The sequence below is a fragment of the Cynara cardunculus genome (assembly GCF_001531365.2).
Source record: "Cynara cardunculus var. scolymus isolate 2C chromosome LG 16, CcrdV1, whole genome shotgun sequence".
Lineage (NCBI taxonomy): Eukaryota > Viridiplantae > Streptophyta > Magnoliopsida > Asterales > Asteraceae > Cynara > Cynara cardunculus.
Window position 1 is genome coordinate 8856463 of NC_037543.1, and position 13554 is coordinate 8870016.

The following is a 13554-nucleotide window of genomic DNA, read 5'->3' on the forward strand; positions in this document are numbered from 1 at the left end:
ATAACTCATAACTTCTCAGCCCCAAGGACTCCGCAACAGAATGGAGTAGTAGAGAGGAAGAACAGGGCGCTTGTTGAAGCTGCCAGAACGATGTTGAATGCCTCTGGGCTACCACTATCTTTTTGGGCAGAAGCTGTCTCTGCCGCATGCTGCACACAAAACAGGTCCTTGGTGGTAAAGCGTTTTGAGAAGACCCCCTATCAACTTCTTTATAATAAAAGGACAAACATAAAGTTTTTTCATGTGTTTGGTTGTAAATGCTTCGTCCTGAATGACAGAGAGTCTATAGGAAAGTTTGAGCCCAAAGGGGATGATGCAATCTTTATTGGCTATGCATGGGACACTGCTSCATACAGAGCCTACATCYMCAGGACTCWAATCGTGGTTGTTAGCACAAATGTCAAATTTGATGATTCTTTTCAAGTGACAAAAGACAAGTTCACAAAAGAGTTGAAAATTCAAGCCGACAAATCTCCAAATGCTACAATCACTCCAGACCTAAAGCAACTCTTTGCAGAGTGGTATGAAGACGACAAAGAGCCTGAAAGATCCTCTGCAGAAGTTGTCCATCCAGATCAAGCGTCAAGACCAAGTCCCTCCACGACATCTATCACAGAGCAAGCTCCCCTCACCTCATTCTCTATGACTACTTCCCTAGAAGCCTCTCCACCAGAAGCTACTCCAATAATTGAAACTCCTCCAGTTTTATCCTCAAACGAAGCTCCAGAACCTGAATCAGACTTTGCATCTCCACCTCAACTTCAAATTGTTCAAGAAACTGTGCCCTCTGTTCCACCACAACATGTCACAAAATGGACCAAAAGCCATCCTCAAACTCAAATCATAGAAGAACCTTCTACTGGTGTAAAGACGTGAGCCACTGCAAATTTTTGCTTATTTACTTGTTATGTAAGCGAAATTGAACCTAAAATAGTGGCAAAGGCTCTGGCAGATACCTTCTGGGTTGATGCTATGCAAGACGAGCTAGTTCAATTTGATAGAAACCAGGTATGGACACTTGTACCTCTGCCAACTGGGAAGCTTGCTATTGGCACCAAGTGGGTTTTTCATAGTAAGAAGAAAATACCGTAGACGATTTGAAGTACGCTCGTGGAGCACATATCGAGGCTCCCTATCTTTCCTGTCAGCGAGCAGTTGACCAATGTGAAAAGTGTATTCCGTATCGGTGGTAGGTATTGACGGCGAGACTGTGACGGTTATTGAATGGCCTTGTTGTATCCCAAGAACTTCAAGAAGGCAACAATTTCGTCCCCGGATGGGAGGGGGCGTACTCAGAAAACCCTAGGTCAGTGTTTGTTGGAATTTCAAGAACCCGCGAAAACATGGATCTTGAAATTCTAACTGTGAGGAATTTTTGTGTTGCAGATACGAAGAAATATCCTACGATTCCTTTTTGAGATTCAGTAACGGCGCATGATTGCCAGTATTCTTGTATGTATCTTTCAGGGACCAAGTCATCCGTGTTGGTCAAAGATGGGTTGAAGAAGTGGTTTTGGAGGATATTGATGATGGGATGGTATTTGGTATCGAAGTTATCAAGTTGGAGGTTTAGGGCATGGTTATTTGGTTTGATAGGAAGAGGAACTAGGTTTTGACTAGTATCTTCCATAGTTTTGTGGGTTGTAGTGTAGGTTTGGGAGTTTCCAGATTCGGATGAGGACATGGTTGCAGGTTTTGAGTTTTGAAGGAGATGAAAGAATTTCTAAGGTTTCAAGAAGGAGTTCTTGAAACAGAAATAGGATGGAGGAAGGGATTTTTGGTACTTACTTGTCAAGCAAGATGATCGGTTGAAAATTGAATCGATCTTTGAGCACTGGTTCGAGAGTTTTAAGTTTTGGCAATGGCGGTTGAAGGTTGAAGACGACGGGAGTTCTTGAGAATTTTGTTAGTGTAAAAGATTAATTTGGGGGTAAAGATTTGTTTAAATAGGATAAAATAAAACACTTGAGTGTTTTAGCCCTCAAACGTCAGGTAAAAAACTGAACCGGTTTTCTCACAATCTGTGGGGGTGCGCCACGTGGAGTGCCAACTGCAAATGGCGCCTCCCACGTTTGAAAAGATAAGCTCACATGCGGTGACGCTTGATGAAGGTAACAACTTTTATTAAAAAATTAAAAGAAACTTTATGCCTTCGTAATAAAATAATTTTTTTTGAAAGACACAGAAAAATGCAAGTGTAAATACTCTGGTTAGTGAGAAGTAGAGGTTTTGAAGAGAACCAGAGTACTACATGCAGAAGAGGATAACATACCTTAGGATCTCAGACAGAGACTCGTGATTGTACTATACATGTCCTCTGTACAAAACTTGCTATGTTTAGAGGTAGAGGCTCTGTTCTATAATCATGAGAAAGTTTTGAAGCAGAGACTCTGTATAGTACAAACAAAGGCTCTGTGTGATATGAATTCATGCTCCCCCTTGAATTGAGCTCTTCTTATCTGCTCCCCCTTAAACTATGTTTGGATCATTGGTGATAAGTTGAGCATATGCATAATAATCAAGGTACAGAGGCTCTGTCTCATGGATCACAGAAGAACTAGGACTTAAGTAAGAGGCTCTGCATGTACTATGCAGAGGCTCTGTCTCATGGATCAATTTAACAAATAATAAAATAGAGATATGCATAAAGGGATGCAGAGGCTCTGGTTTAGTTTGAAAGATTTAGCATACCCAACTTGCTAACTAGAAAGTTAAATCGCTTTTCATCAAGAGCTTTTGTAAAGATGTCAGCAAGTTGTAATTATGTACTAATAAAAAATATTTCAATCATACCTTTCTCTACATGGTCCTTGATGAAATGGTATCGAACATCGATGAGCTTTGTTTTTTAGTGTTGCACAGGGTTGGTTGTGATTGCGATAACACTTTCTAAGTCACACAGAATATGAATCTTCTCAAACTCTATGCCATAGTCTTTCAGTTGAGTCTTCATCCAAATCACTTGGGAACAGCAACTGGCTGCAACTACATACTCTTCTTCATCTGTGGAAGTAGAGACGCAGTTCTGCTTCGTCGAGGTCCAGCTTATGAGCTTGTCCCCAAGTAATTGGCAGCTCCCTGATGTACTCTTTCGATCGAGTTTACAACCTGCATGATCAGAATCTGTGTAAGTAATTAGATCGAAACAAGAATGCTTTGGATACAAAAGACCCAAAAATTGAGTCCCTTTAATGTATCTAAAGATTCTTTTTACAGCCAAAAGGTGAGATTCCGTTGGACTTGCTTGAAAACGGGCACATAGACATGTGGCAAACATGATGTCTGTTTTACTAGCCGTGAGGTATAGTAGTGATCCAATCATTCCATGGTAGGTCTTAACATCCACCGGTTTTCCAGATGGATCTGTGTCAAGCTTAGTACCCGTAGCGATTGGTGTTCTCATGGTGGAAGAGTTATGGAGTTGGTACTTCTTTAATATGTCGGAGACATACTTAGCTTGGCTAACGAAGATACCATCCTCCTTCTGTTTTACTTGCAAGCCGAGGAAGAAGGTCAATTATCCCATCATGCTCATTTCAAACTCGCTCTTCATTAACGCAGAGAACTTATCACAATGCCTCTGGTTCGTTGAACCAAAGATGATGTCGTCCACATATATATGTACTAAGAGCATCTCACCTTTATACCTCTTAATAAAAAAAGTTGTATCGATTTTACCTTTTTCAAAACCATTAGATAAGAGGAAAGTCGAGAGACGTTCATACCAGGCTCGAGGTGCTCGCTTAAGTCCATACAGAGCTTTGTCTAAGAAATGGACATACTATGGATGTGTGGAGCTTTCAAACCCCGGAGGTTGTTGAACATAGACTTCCTTCTTCAGCTTACCATCCAAGATGGCTAACTTTACGTCCATTTGATATACTCGGAATCCTTTATGTGCCGAGAAGGCTAAGAACAAGTGTATAGCTTCTAGCCTTGCTACCAGCGCAAAGGTCTCATCATAGCCTTTTGCTATGAGCCTAGCTTTATTTCTTACCACTATCCCATCCTCATCCTTCTTGTTCTTGAAAACCCATTTACAACTAATTGCAATTTTCTCCTTTGGTAAAGGAACAAGGGTCCATACCTTATTTCTCTCAAATTATTGGAGCTCTTCTTGCATGGCATCGACCCAACTAGAATCTTGTAGGGCTTCATGTACTTTCTTAGGCTTTACCATGCTAAGGAAGTTTATGAATAAACATTCATTAGCTGTGGCAACCCATATCTTTATGCCACTTGAAGGTTCACCAATGATCTGGTGAAGAGGATGATTCTTTGTCCATTTTGTTCTTGGGACAAATAGAGAATTGGGGGACATTTAATCATGTTCCATGGGCATGTTTAGGATTAGGCTCATTGATGGTGAAGAAGGCTCTGTTTGCTCCCTCTCAGATGATGGTACAGAGGAACCAGGTGCAGAGCCAGAGGTATTATGCTCTGGTTCTACGTGACTGGGCTCTGATGCAGAGCTTGTTTGCTCTGGTTGTGGATTGATATGATCTTTAGAGGAAGTAGAGGTGTATGAAAGACCAGAGACAGATGTGCTTGTCATTTGTGATCCTCAACTTACACTCGCAGATGCATCTCTTGGTGCACGTACAAAGATGTCTTCGTCACCATAGAAGTCTTCAAATAGGAGCCTGAGTTCCAATTCCCTTGACTTCATTTGAGAATTGGAAGTTCATTGGTTAAGATCGAGTCCAGAGGTGAGGTACTCTGAAGTCAATTGTTCTTTATCGTCGAACGAGACGTTGATGCTTTCCATGTCCGTCTTGGTTCATTGATTGAAGACTCTGCATGCCTTGGATTTTGTTGAATACCCAAGGAATTTGCCTTCATCGGCCTCCTTATCGAACTTCCCAAGTTGATCTCGATCATTTAGGATGAAGCATCTGCAACCAAAGACATGTAAAAATTTGACGTTAGGCTTTCTTTGGTTTATTAGTTCGTAAGGCGTCTTCATGTGCCTCTTAACCACCGTTGCTCTATTTTGAATAAAGAAGGCAGTAGATATTGCTTCTGCCCAAAAGTGAGTTGGAAGACCAGAGCTGGCTAGCATGGTGCGTTCAGCTTCGACCAAGGTTCTATTCTTTCTTTCTACGACACCATTTTGTTGTGGTGTGCTTGCTGCAGAGAAGTTCTGAGTTATTCCCTCTGTGTCCAAGTACGCATTGATCTTGGCGTTCTTGAACTCTGTTCCATTATCACTTCTCAGCTTCTAAATTTTTCTTTGTAGAAGTACTTGAATCTTGGTCAGTAATTTGATTAGCAGCTCTCGTACATCTGATATCTGCCTTACAAACTCAATCTAAGTATATCGTAAGTATTCATCAATTAAGACTAAGATATACTTCTTACCAGACAAGCTCTACACAGAGATTGGACCACAAAGATCCACATGAAGCATGTGCAGAGGTCTAATGCAGGACACATCTGTCTTAGTTTTATGGGATGCTGTTTGAGCTTTCCCATTTCACAGGCAGAACAGAGATGGTCATTTTCGAACTTTATGGCAGGAAGTCCGTCAACCAACTTATGCTTCACAAGCTTTTCTAAATTTTGAAAATTGAGATGCGACAGCTTGTGGTGCCAGAGCCAAGCTTCTTCACTTTTGTGAGACACGAGATAGAGAGTCTCTGAGTTGTCTCTTGATGAGAAGTTCATGAGGTACATATTGCCTTTTCTCTTAGCTCTTAGCAACTCCTGACCTGATTCTGACATAATGGAGCAAGCTTCCTTTTGGAACTTGACATTGTAGCCAGAATCACATAGTTGACTTATACTCAAAAGATTATGTTTAAGCCCAGAGACATAAGCAACCCTGGAGACAAAAACCTTACCTTGTAGTAGATCGCCGTATCCCTTTATTTCTCCTTGTTTATTATCCCCAAAGGTTACTTTTCCTCCAATCTTCTCTCTATATGAGGAGAGCAACCTCTTATTGCCAGTAATGTGTCTTGAGCATCCGGAGTCAAGATACCAAATGTCCACATGCGGCTTCTACAAAACAAATTATAGGGATTTAGGTACCCATTTCATACTGGGTCCTCGATGATTAGAGACAGAGGGTTGCTCTTTAAGCTTGGGAAGAGGCTTCGTTTCTTGATCTAAATTAACAGACTTGGCTTTTGGAGCCTTCTTTCTCTTCTGGGTCTTCTTAGATTTAGACTTTGATGACCCAAAGAGAAGACAGTTAGGATCAGAGAAGAGCTGTTTTAATTTCAGCAACAGAGAAACACATTCACAATTATGAGAACATTTTGAATGACAAAACGATTTATTAGCTTTAAAGAATAAATTATTACAATCATCCCTAGCATTGGTAGTTCTAGCAAACTTCCTATCTAGATCTGATTGTTTTAACACAGAATGAATCTTCTCTAACTTCTTCTCCCCTACTCCTTTGGCCTTCAGCCTCTCTGAAACAGAGGAACTAATGTTAGAGCAAGCAGCGGATTTTCCCTTTTATTCCAGACTGAATTTAAGTGGCTTAGATTTGGAATTTGAGCCCTTTGAAGCAGAAGAAACTGACTTTGCACTCTTTACCCTGTACTCAAACTTGGTAGCGGATTTAAAATTTGTCGACATGCGTGCACGACCAGAACCTAGGAGAATCTTTTTCTCAATAGGGGGTTTTGCAACCTCTGGTTCTTTGGCAAAGACCTCTGTCTTAACTTGCTCTTCAAGCGAGTTCATCTCTGACTCAGAGTCCGAGTCAAGAAAATCCTTGTGTGAATGTCGAGATATAGAGGTATCATTAAGAACTTGAGGTTTTCGTATTCATGAGCTACAAGCTTCGTCTGTCTTTTGTTTTAATGGACTTTCAAAAGTATCTGAGGACTTACACTCAGAAGAATCTGCATGACCTTTAGGAGGATAGTTCAAGGCCTCAAGCAAGTCTTGCTCGAAGACCTGTCTTATCGTTTCTGTAAAGCCATCCATCGATTTCGAATCCAGATTTTTACGAAAATTACCTAAGGATGAACTCTTGATTTCATTTGGTTCAGGTTTGACAACCTCACTTTTAGTCTTAAGATGTTCAAGATTTGTAGAGCCAAAACAAAAAAAATCTCATTTGTCTTTTGTATGCATTTTAAATCAACTTGTGGCACACATTTTGAAGAGTAAGAGATGTTTTTGAATTTCAACTTAGGGGTTCTGGCTCCCCTTTCAAGCTTACATCTTTTAAACGGTGAGGTTGTATGCAAAATAGGAAAATATGGTTTCTGTTTTTCGCCCAACCTAAACACGGATTCAAGAGTGTTTTTCCTCTTCCAACTGAGGTCTAGGTCTATATAACCTATCCCTGCTTTATCCTGTTGAGAGTTAACTTTTTCATACACCTGTTGAGCATCTTGATATTTCTTGATCAAGAGCTCTTTTTTTTATAAGCTCTGGTGTAGAAACTCCCTTTCCTTTTGAAAATAGTCTTTTAGGGCCTCAGAGTTTAGTCTATCTCTCTTTTTCTCTAAGCTCTGTATCCTTTTTCTTTATAGCCGCTTTTAATTCTAAGCACTCAGTTTTAAGACTTGTTTCAGTGGATCATTTTGCTTGTAAAATCTTTTCATTCTCCACTGATAACTCTTGTTTTTCTACGGTTAGTAGCTGTGTCTCTCGTTCAAAAAATTGTTTTCCTTTTCCAAGGATTTTCGTTTAGATTTTTCGAGAGAGAGCTTTTGTGGTAGATTGACGAAATCGTTTGTCATAGCAGAGATGCTTTCTTCCAGATCAGAGTGAGAGTAACTAGAGATAAAACATACATGGGAGTCAGAGTCAAATCCAGACTCATTCTTGACAGCCATTCCACAGAAATTGGCTTGATCTTCTTCATAAGATGAGGATTTAGAGACGCAATTCTCCTGTTCTGCCATGAGACTTCTTCGTGATCGATTATACTTGTACTTATTTTTGTAGTACATTTCATCTTTCACAAGAGGGCCTCTGCACTCTTTGGAGTAGTGCCCCATCTTCCCACATCTGAAGCATCGGACACTTTGCTTCTTCTGGTCTGACTGCTCTTCCTCATTCTTGTTGGGAATAGAAGGAGGGTTCCTTCCATCGAAGGATTTCCCACTTCTTTGGTCGCTTTGTCTTCCTCTTCTGTCAAAGTCTTTCTTTCCAAATTTCCTTTGGAATTCCTTGGTGATCAGGGCCAAGGATTTCGCAAAGGCATTAATGTTGTCGTCTTCAGAGCTAGATGCTTTGTCTGTATCGTCATCACTCTCCAAGATGAGATCCTTCTTTCTTTTCCTCCTTTCTTCTTTGGGTCTCCATTCTTTATGTGGCTGGCATGTTCCTGTCTCTTTTGAATCAGAGACAAGAGCCAGAGGTCCACCCAGAGCGACCTTCACCTTCTACACCTCTTGTTCTTGTGCTTGAAGCGTCCCATATACATCATGCAGAGTCCATTCCTATAGATTCAGGTTTGCCTGGAGGGACATCGTCAGATTACCCCATTCAACGTTCAATCTCTTCAAGAAGAGCATGTTGTTCTCCTATTGAGTTCTGATCACGTCACACTTGCGACATTTGTTGATCAGTGTGTTGAAGCGATGATAAGTTTGTTCTAAAGACTCATCAGGGAGTGCCCGGAAGCTATTGTATTCATTGAGGCACTAGGCACGATGATTCTTCTTCATCTTGATGCCCCCTTCCAACTGGTTGGACAGTTGATCCCACAAATCCTTCGTCATGTCGCACGCATCCAGTGACTGAAATATTTCGTTGGGAAGAGCCATGATCAAAAGTCATTTGGACTTTTGTTCCACCTTCACTCTTCGTTTATCTTCATCATTCCAGTCACGACGAAGTTTGGGAACTCGCCTGGCAGGTACCTCAAATGTATCACCAGCAGCAGGAATCCTAGGAATGACGGTAGTAGGGACGTATGGGCCATTCAAGATTGACTCATACAATTCTAGGTCAAAACCCTCGTAGAAGTTGATCATTCGGATCTTCCATTGGGGATATTATTCCCTAATGAGAGTCAGAGGTTTTGTTAAGGAGCCGGCACTATACATGGAGTTCCATGATTGAGAAGACGACATTTTGAATTGAAATTTTTGAGAAAAGAATTTTGACAAGAAGGAAGATCGACTGAAAAACGATTTCCAGATTACTCCAAAGCAAACGTTTTTAAGATTAAAAAAATATGAGTGATAAATCTTTTAAAAACGAATAATCAAAAGAAAATTAAGAGTATTATCCAGTCGGATATCGATCAACTAATCAATCGATTTGATTAGTTGGCTCTGATACCAGTTGTTGGAACCTAGATACTCTTAATTCGGAGAAATATTGTTTGCATAAAATAAGAATGAAGAACAACAATGTATTTCTATTGATTAAACAGGATAATCAAAGAAAATGTAAAGCAGTAAATAAAACTTTGAATAACCGAATGCTTTTATTGAAAATAATGAATAGTTGAAGAACAAAAGTAATCTCACAAGAATTTGCATATAGTATAAGTCGGCTCCTTCAGGTACTTTGAACCTTAGGCGAAGGCCTCCTTTTATACACCTAGGTCTAACAAACTATGCTATAAATTAGGAGTGGAACTCTGAGCTGATTGGTCTGCATCCTTATATTTGACTTTTCTTGATTAGCGGGGAACACTTGGTCAAGCCGCCTTTAAGCTGTTAGACGCTTGCGAGAATGTCTGGGCTAACGCGTGCTGTCCGTGAAGAAGGTAGCCAGATGCTCTGCATGAACATACAGAAGCTCTGCATGTACTATGCAGAGGCTCTAGGTCTTAGAGTTATTGCTTTGAGTCAAGCGCTTATGCTTTTTGGCGCACAAGGCTTGAACGTTCATGGAGATGGAGCATGGGCTCTGTATTAAAGGAACCTTCACTCTGAGTAAGAGCTCTGGTTCTCGATCCTCTGCATGAGAGCTCTTAGCTAGACAACTTCTATAGACTAAGTCCTATTTGACTAGAGCAAGATACTTCTTACTTACACTTTCACAAATTGGGGTCTAACACAAACTTATGTCGATGATATTAATTTTGGCTCCACTAATTCCTCTTTGTGTTTTCGATTTGCTGATCGCATGAAGAAAGAATACCAGATGAGTATGATAGGAGAACTAACCTTATTTTTAGGTCTCCAGATCAAGCATCAGATAAAGACATCCTTATTAGTCAAAGTAAGTATGTATGTGACATGCTGAAGAAGTTTGATCTATCTAATAGCTCATCTATGAAGACTCTAATGGCTCCTGTACTCTCTCTCAACAAGGATCCAAATGGAAATCCTGTAAACGTAACTGTTTATAGATGAATTATCGGCTCCTTGCTGTATCTCTCAGCTACTCGACCAGATATCATGTATTCAACTTGCTTATGTGCACGATATCAATTTGAACCTAAGGAATGCCATCTGATTGATATAAAACACATCTTCAGATACCAGAACGGAACTCCTAACTTGGGTTTCTGGTACCCTAAGGGTTCAGGTTTTGACCAAATAGGGTATTCGGATAGTGATTTTGCAGGTTGCAAGATCGATAGGAAAAGCACCACTGGAGGCTGTCAGCTTCTAGGTGGAAAGTTGGTGAACTGGACAACTAAGAAGTAAAACTCAGTGTCCACATCAACCGCTGAAGCTGAATATGTGGCCACTGGAAGTTGTTGTGCCCAAGTTCTTTGGATGAGAAACCAACTAAAGGACTATGATCTTCAGTTCTTAAAGATTTCTATCTATTGTGATGGCACCAGTGCTATTGCAATCGCAAATAACCCTGTACTTCACTCCAAGACCAAACATATAGAGATCAGATGTAATTTTTTCAGAGATCATGTTATGAATGGTGACATTGAACTTCACTTTATTCCAACTGATTATCAGCTTGCTGACCTTTTCACCAAACCTCTTGATGAGACAAGATTTAATATCTTGATCAGCGAACTAGGGATGCTAAATGCTGAAGAATAATTTTCTTCAGCTATATACATCAATCAGTAAGTGAAATGATTTAGTGCTCTATCTCCATCACTAAACTCTTGAGTAAATGTATCTACTCTCTCCAAAGGTATGTATACTTGTTCTTTTTCTAAAAACTTAAAACTATCACTGGAGCTTTTCTTTTTTCAGTGATCAAAACGTTTTAAAAGTTTGTTTCAGTGATTCTTTCGTTCGCTGAACATTCTTATAAAAGTATATCTCTTTTGTACTTATCATTTCTTAAAATAAAAATGATCACTGAACCTTTCTTCCTTTAGTGATTCAAATGTTTTTAAATGTCAGTTTCAGTGATTCTCTTATCACTGACACTAAAGTTTTTATGAAAATATACTCTTCTAAGTTATTTTCAGTTCTTAAAACAAAACCATCACTGAAGCTTTTCTTTTTCAGTGATCAAAATGTTTTAAAAGGTTTTTATTCAGTGATTATCTTATCACTGAATGTAACTCTTTGAATTTCTTAAAACCGTTTTTAAAAGAAATAGTTAATGAACTGTATTTATGACGACAATCTCTATTTTCAGTACGAGATGCTTTGAGACGGGCGTAAAATTCTGACACACGTGACCTCCTCCAACTTCCATCTAATCATGGATGAGAACGTGCCATTTCTTTCATCATGGTGTTTCCTCAATAGTCGTATTTTACTCTCTCCTATTTCTTTTCTCTCTCCTTCTACCTATAAATATGAGACTCTTCCTCTCATATTTCCTTTATGCTTACAAACATCTTTGACAAACCTCTGCCAAAAGAACATTGCAAGCAAGAACTCTAAGAACTCTTGAATCCTTCGACCTTCTTCTCAAACAACTCTAAGGTCGATATTTTTTCTTTAAACTTAGAACTGTTCTTCTCCTTCCTATGAAACAAATATTTGAGATTGTAAGAACCTTGTTCTCTTAAAACACAAACAAAAAGATTAATAACACATTATTATTCTTGGTTATAATCTTGTTTCAAAGCATAAGTCTACTTGAAAAACCCTAATATCTCTTTTGAGGATTTTTCAAAAGAAGTTTTATTGGTCTAAAACTTAAAAAGATCACAACAAATCTTGGACTACTAACAACAATTATTTTATGTTTCTTAAAACTATAACAAACAATGGATGCCAAGAACGTTAACTTCTCCGTTGAAGACATATCCTTCAAAGCTAGCAACCAAGTTGCCTTGTTGGACATTCCTACCAACAAGACCATTTCCAAGGATGTTGCTGCCTTCCTCAAGGTGTCCTTCATCGCATACGCTCTCAACCATGAACCTGTCATGGTTAGGGAGGCCCTTCAGTAGTTTTGGATGACTGCTGAGGTGGTGCAAGAAGAGGACAAGAACAGTCAAAAGGTGAAAAAAATCTCCTTTGCCTTCAACTGGATTACCGTAAGCTTTGGCGTGGCCACTCTCAAGCACGCTCTTCGCTTTCCCAAGAGTCAGTTTGTCAACGACCCTTCGACTGAAATCATCATCGCCTACCTCGATGATATGGGCTACCAATGGCCTTTGAAGAAAGACTCTGGCAAGCCACTCAAATCTCTATCGAAGATTGAGAAGAACCGCATGTCAGCGGTGTGGCAATACCTCTTTTCTCATTTCATCCAGAGCATGGGTGGAAAGACTGGCGGTCAAGATCAAGCATCATGGGTCGCTCTCACTATCGACGTATCAATCATCCGCCGCCAACCCATCAACTATGTTGCGGTGATCTTTGAAGACCTGGCGCTTTAGCTCAACAAGCGCCAGAGGGAGAAAGTGGTTCCGTACACCTGTTTTCTCTCGATGGTTTTCACCAAGATATTTGGCGAAAAATACTCCAAGAAAGGTAACCTTCCTGTTTGCAAGCTTGGATCTAGGATTCTGGATCACAAGCTAAGGGATGGAGATGTTGCACTATATGTTGTAGTGCAACACTCTTCTATTCTTCCTTCTTCTTCTTTTTATCCTTCGGTGTTCAAGACAAAGGCAAACCCCCGCTAAGTCTAATCCAGCCACCACAACACTTTCTTCCAAACGCCCAGCTCAACCAACTCTTGGTTCTCCTTATAGAGCCAAGAAGACCAAAAAGGAGATAACCATTCAGTCAGCCTTCCAAACTCTTTAGTGATTCCTGATGTCACTGTCGTATGAGTGGTACCTCTCCCAACCGCCTCAGTGACTCAAATCACTGAAGGTGTGAATATCAGTGCCGCCACCGCCGAACACTGACAATCACTCTCAGCCAACTTCTCGTCTCCTCCATCATTGGTCGCTACACGTTTCCATGATTCATCAGCGAATGTCCTCTCTAATGATGAGACACTCACCACTAGACCTGAGGCTCAGGTAGCTCCTCTCGAGACTCCTCAGCAAAGTGGTGCTCATCTTTTCGAGTGCACCATGGAGCGTACCAGCGTTAATCCCTCTGATAACGCTGATGACCCCTCAGGTATTCCATCTTCCTAGCCTTTTGTTTCATCTAACCCTGAGCTCTCTGATGCTTACTTTTTGTCTTTACAGGTCCTTTTGCTGAACCAGCAATGGAAGATTCCTACGACATGGCTGAAGAAGTGAAGCTGCTCCTCCCAGCAGTTGAGACTGTCTTTAACAAAATG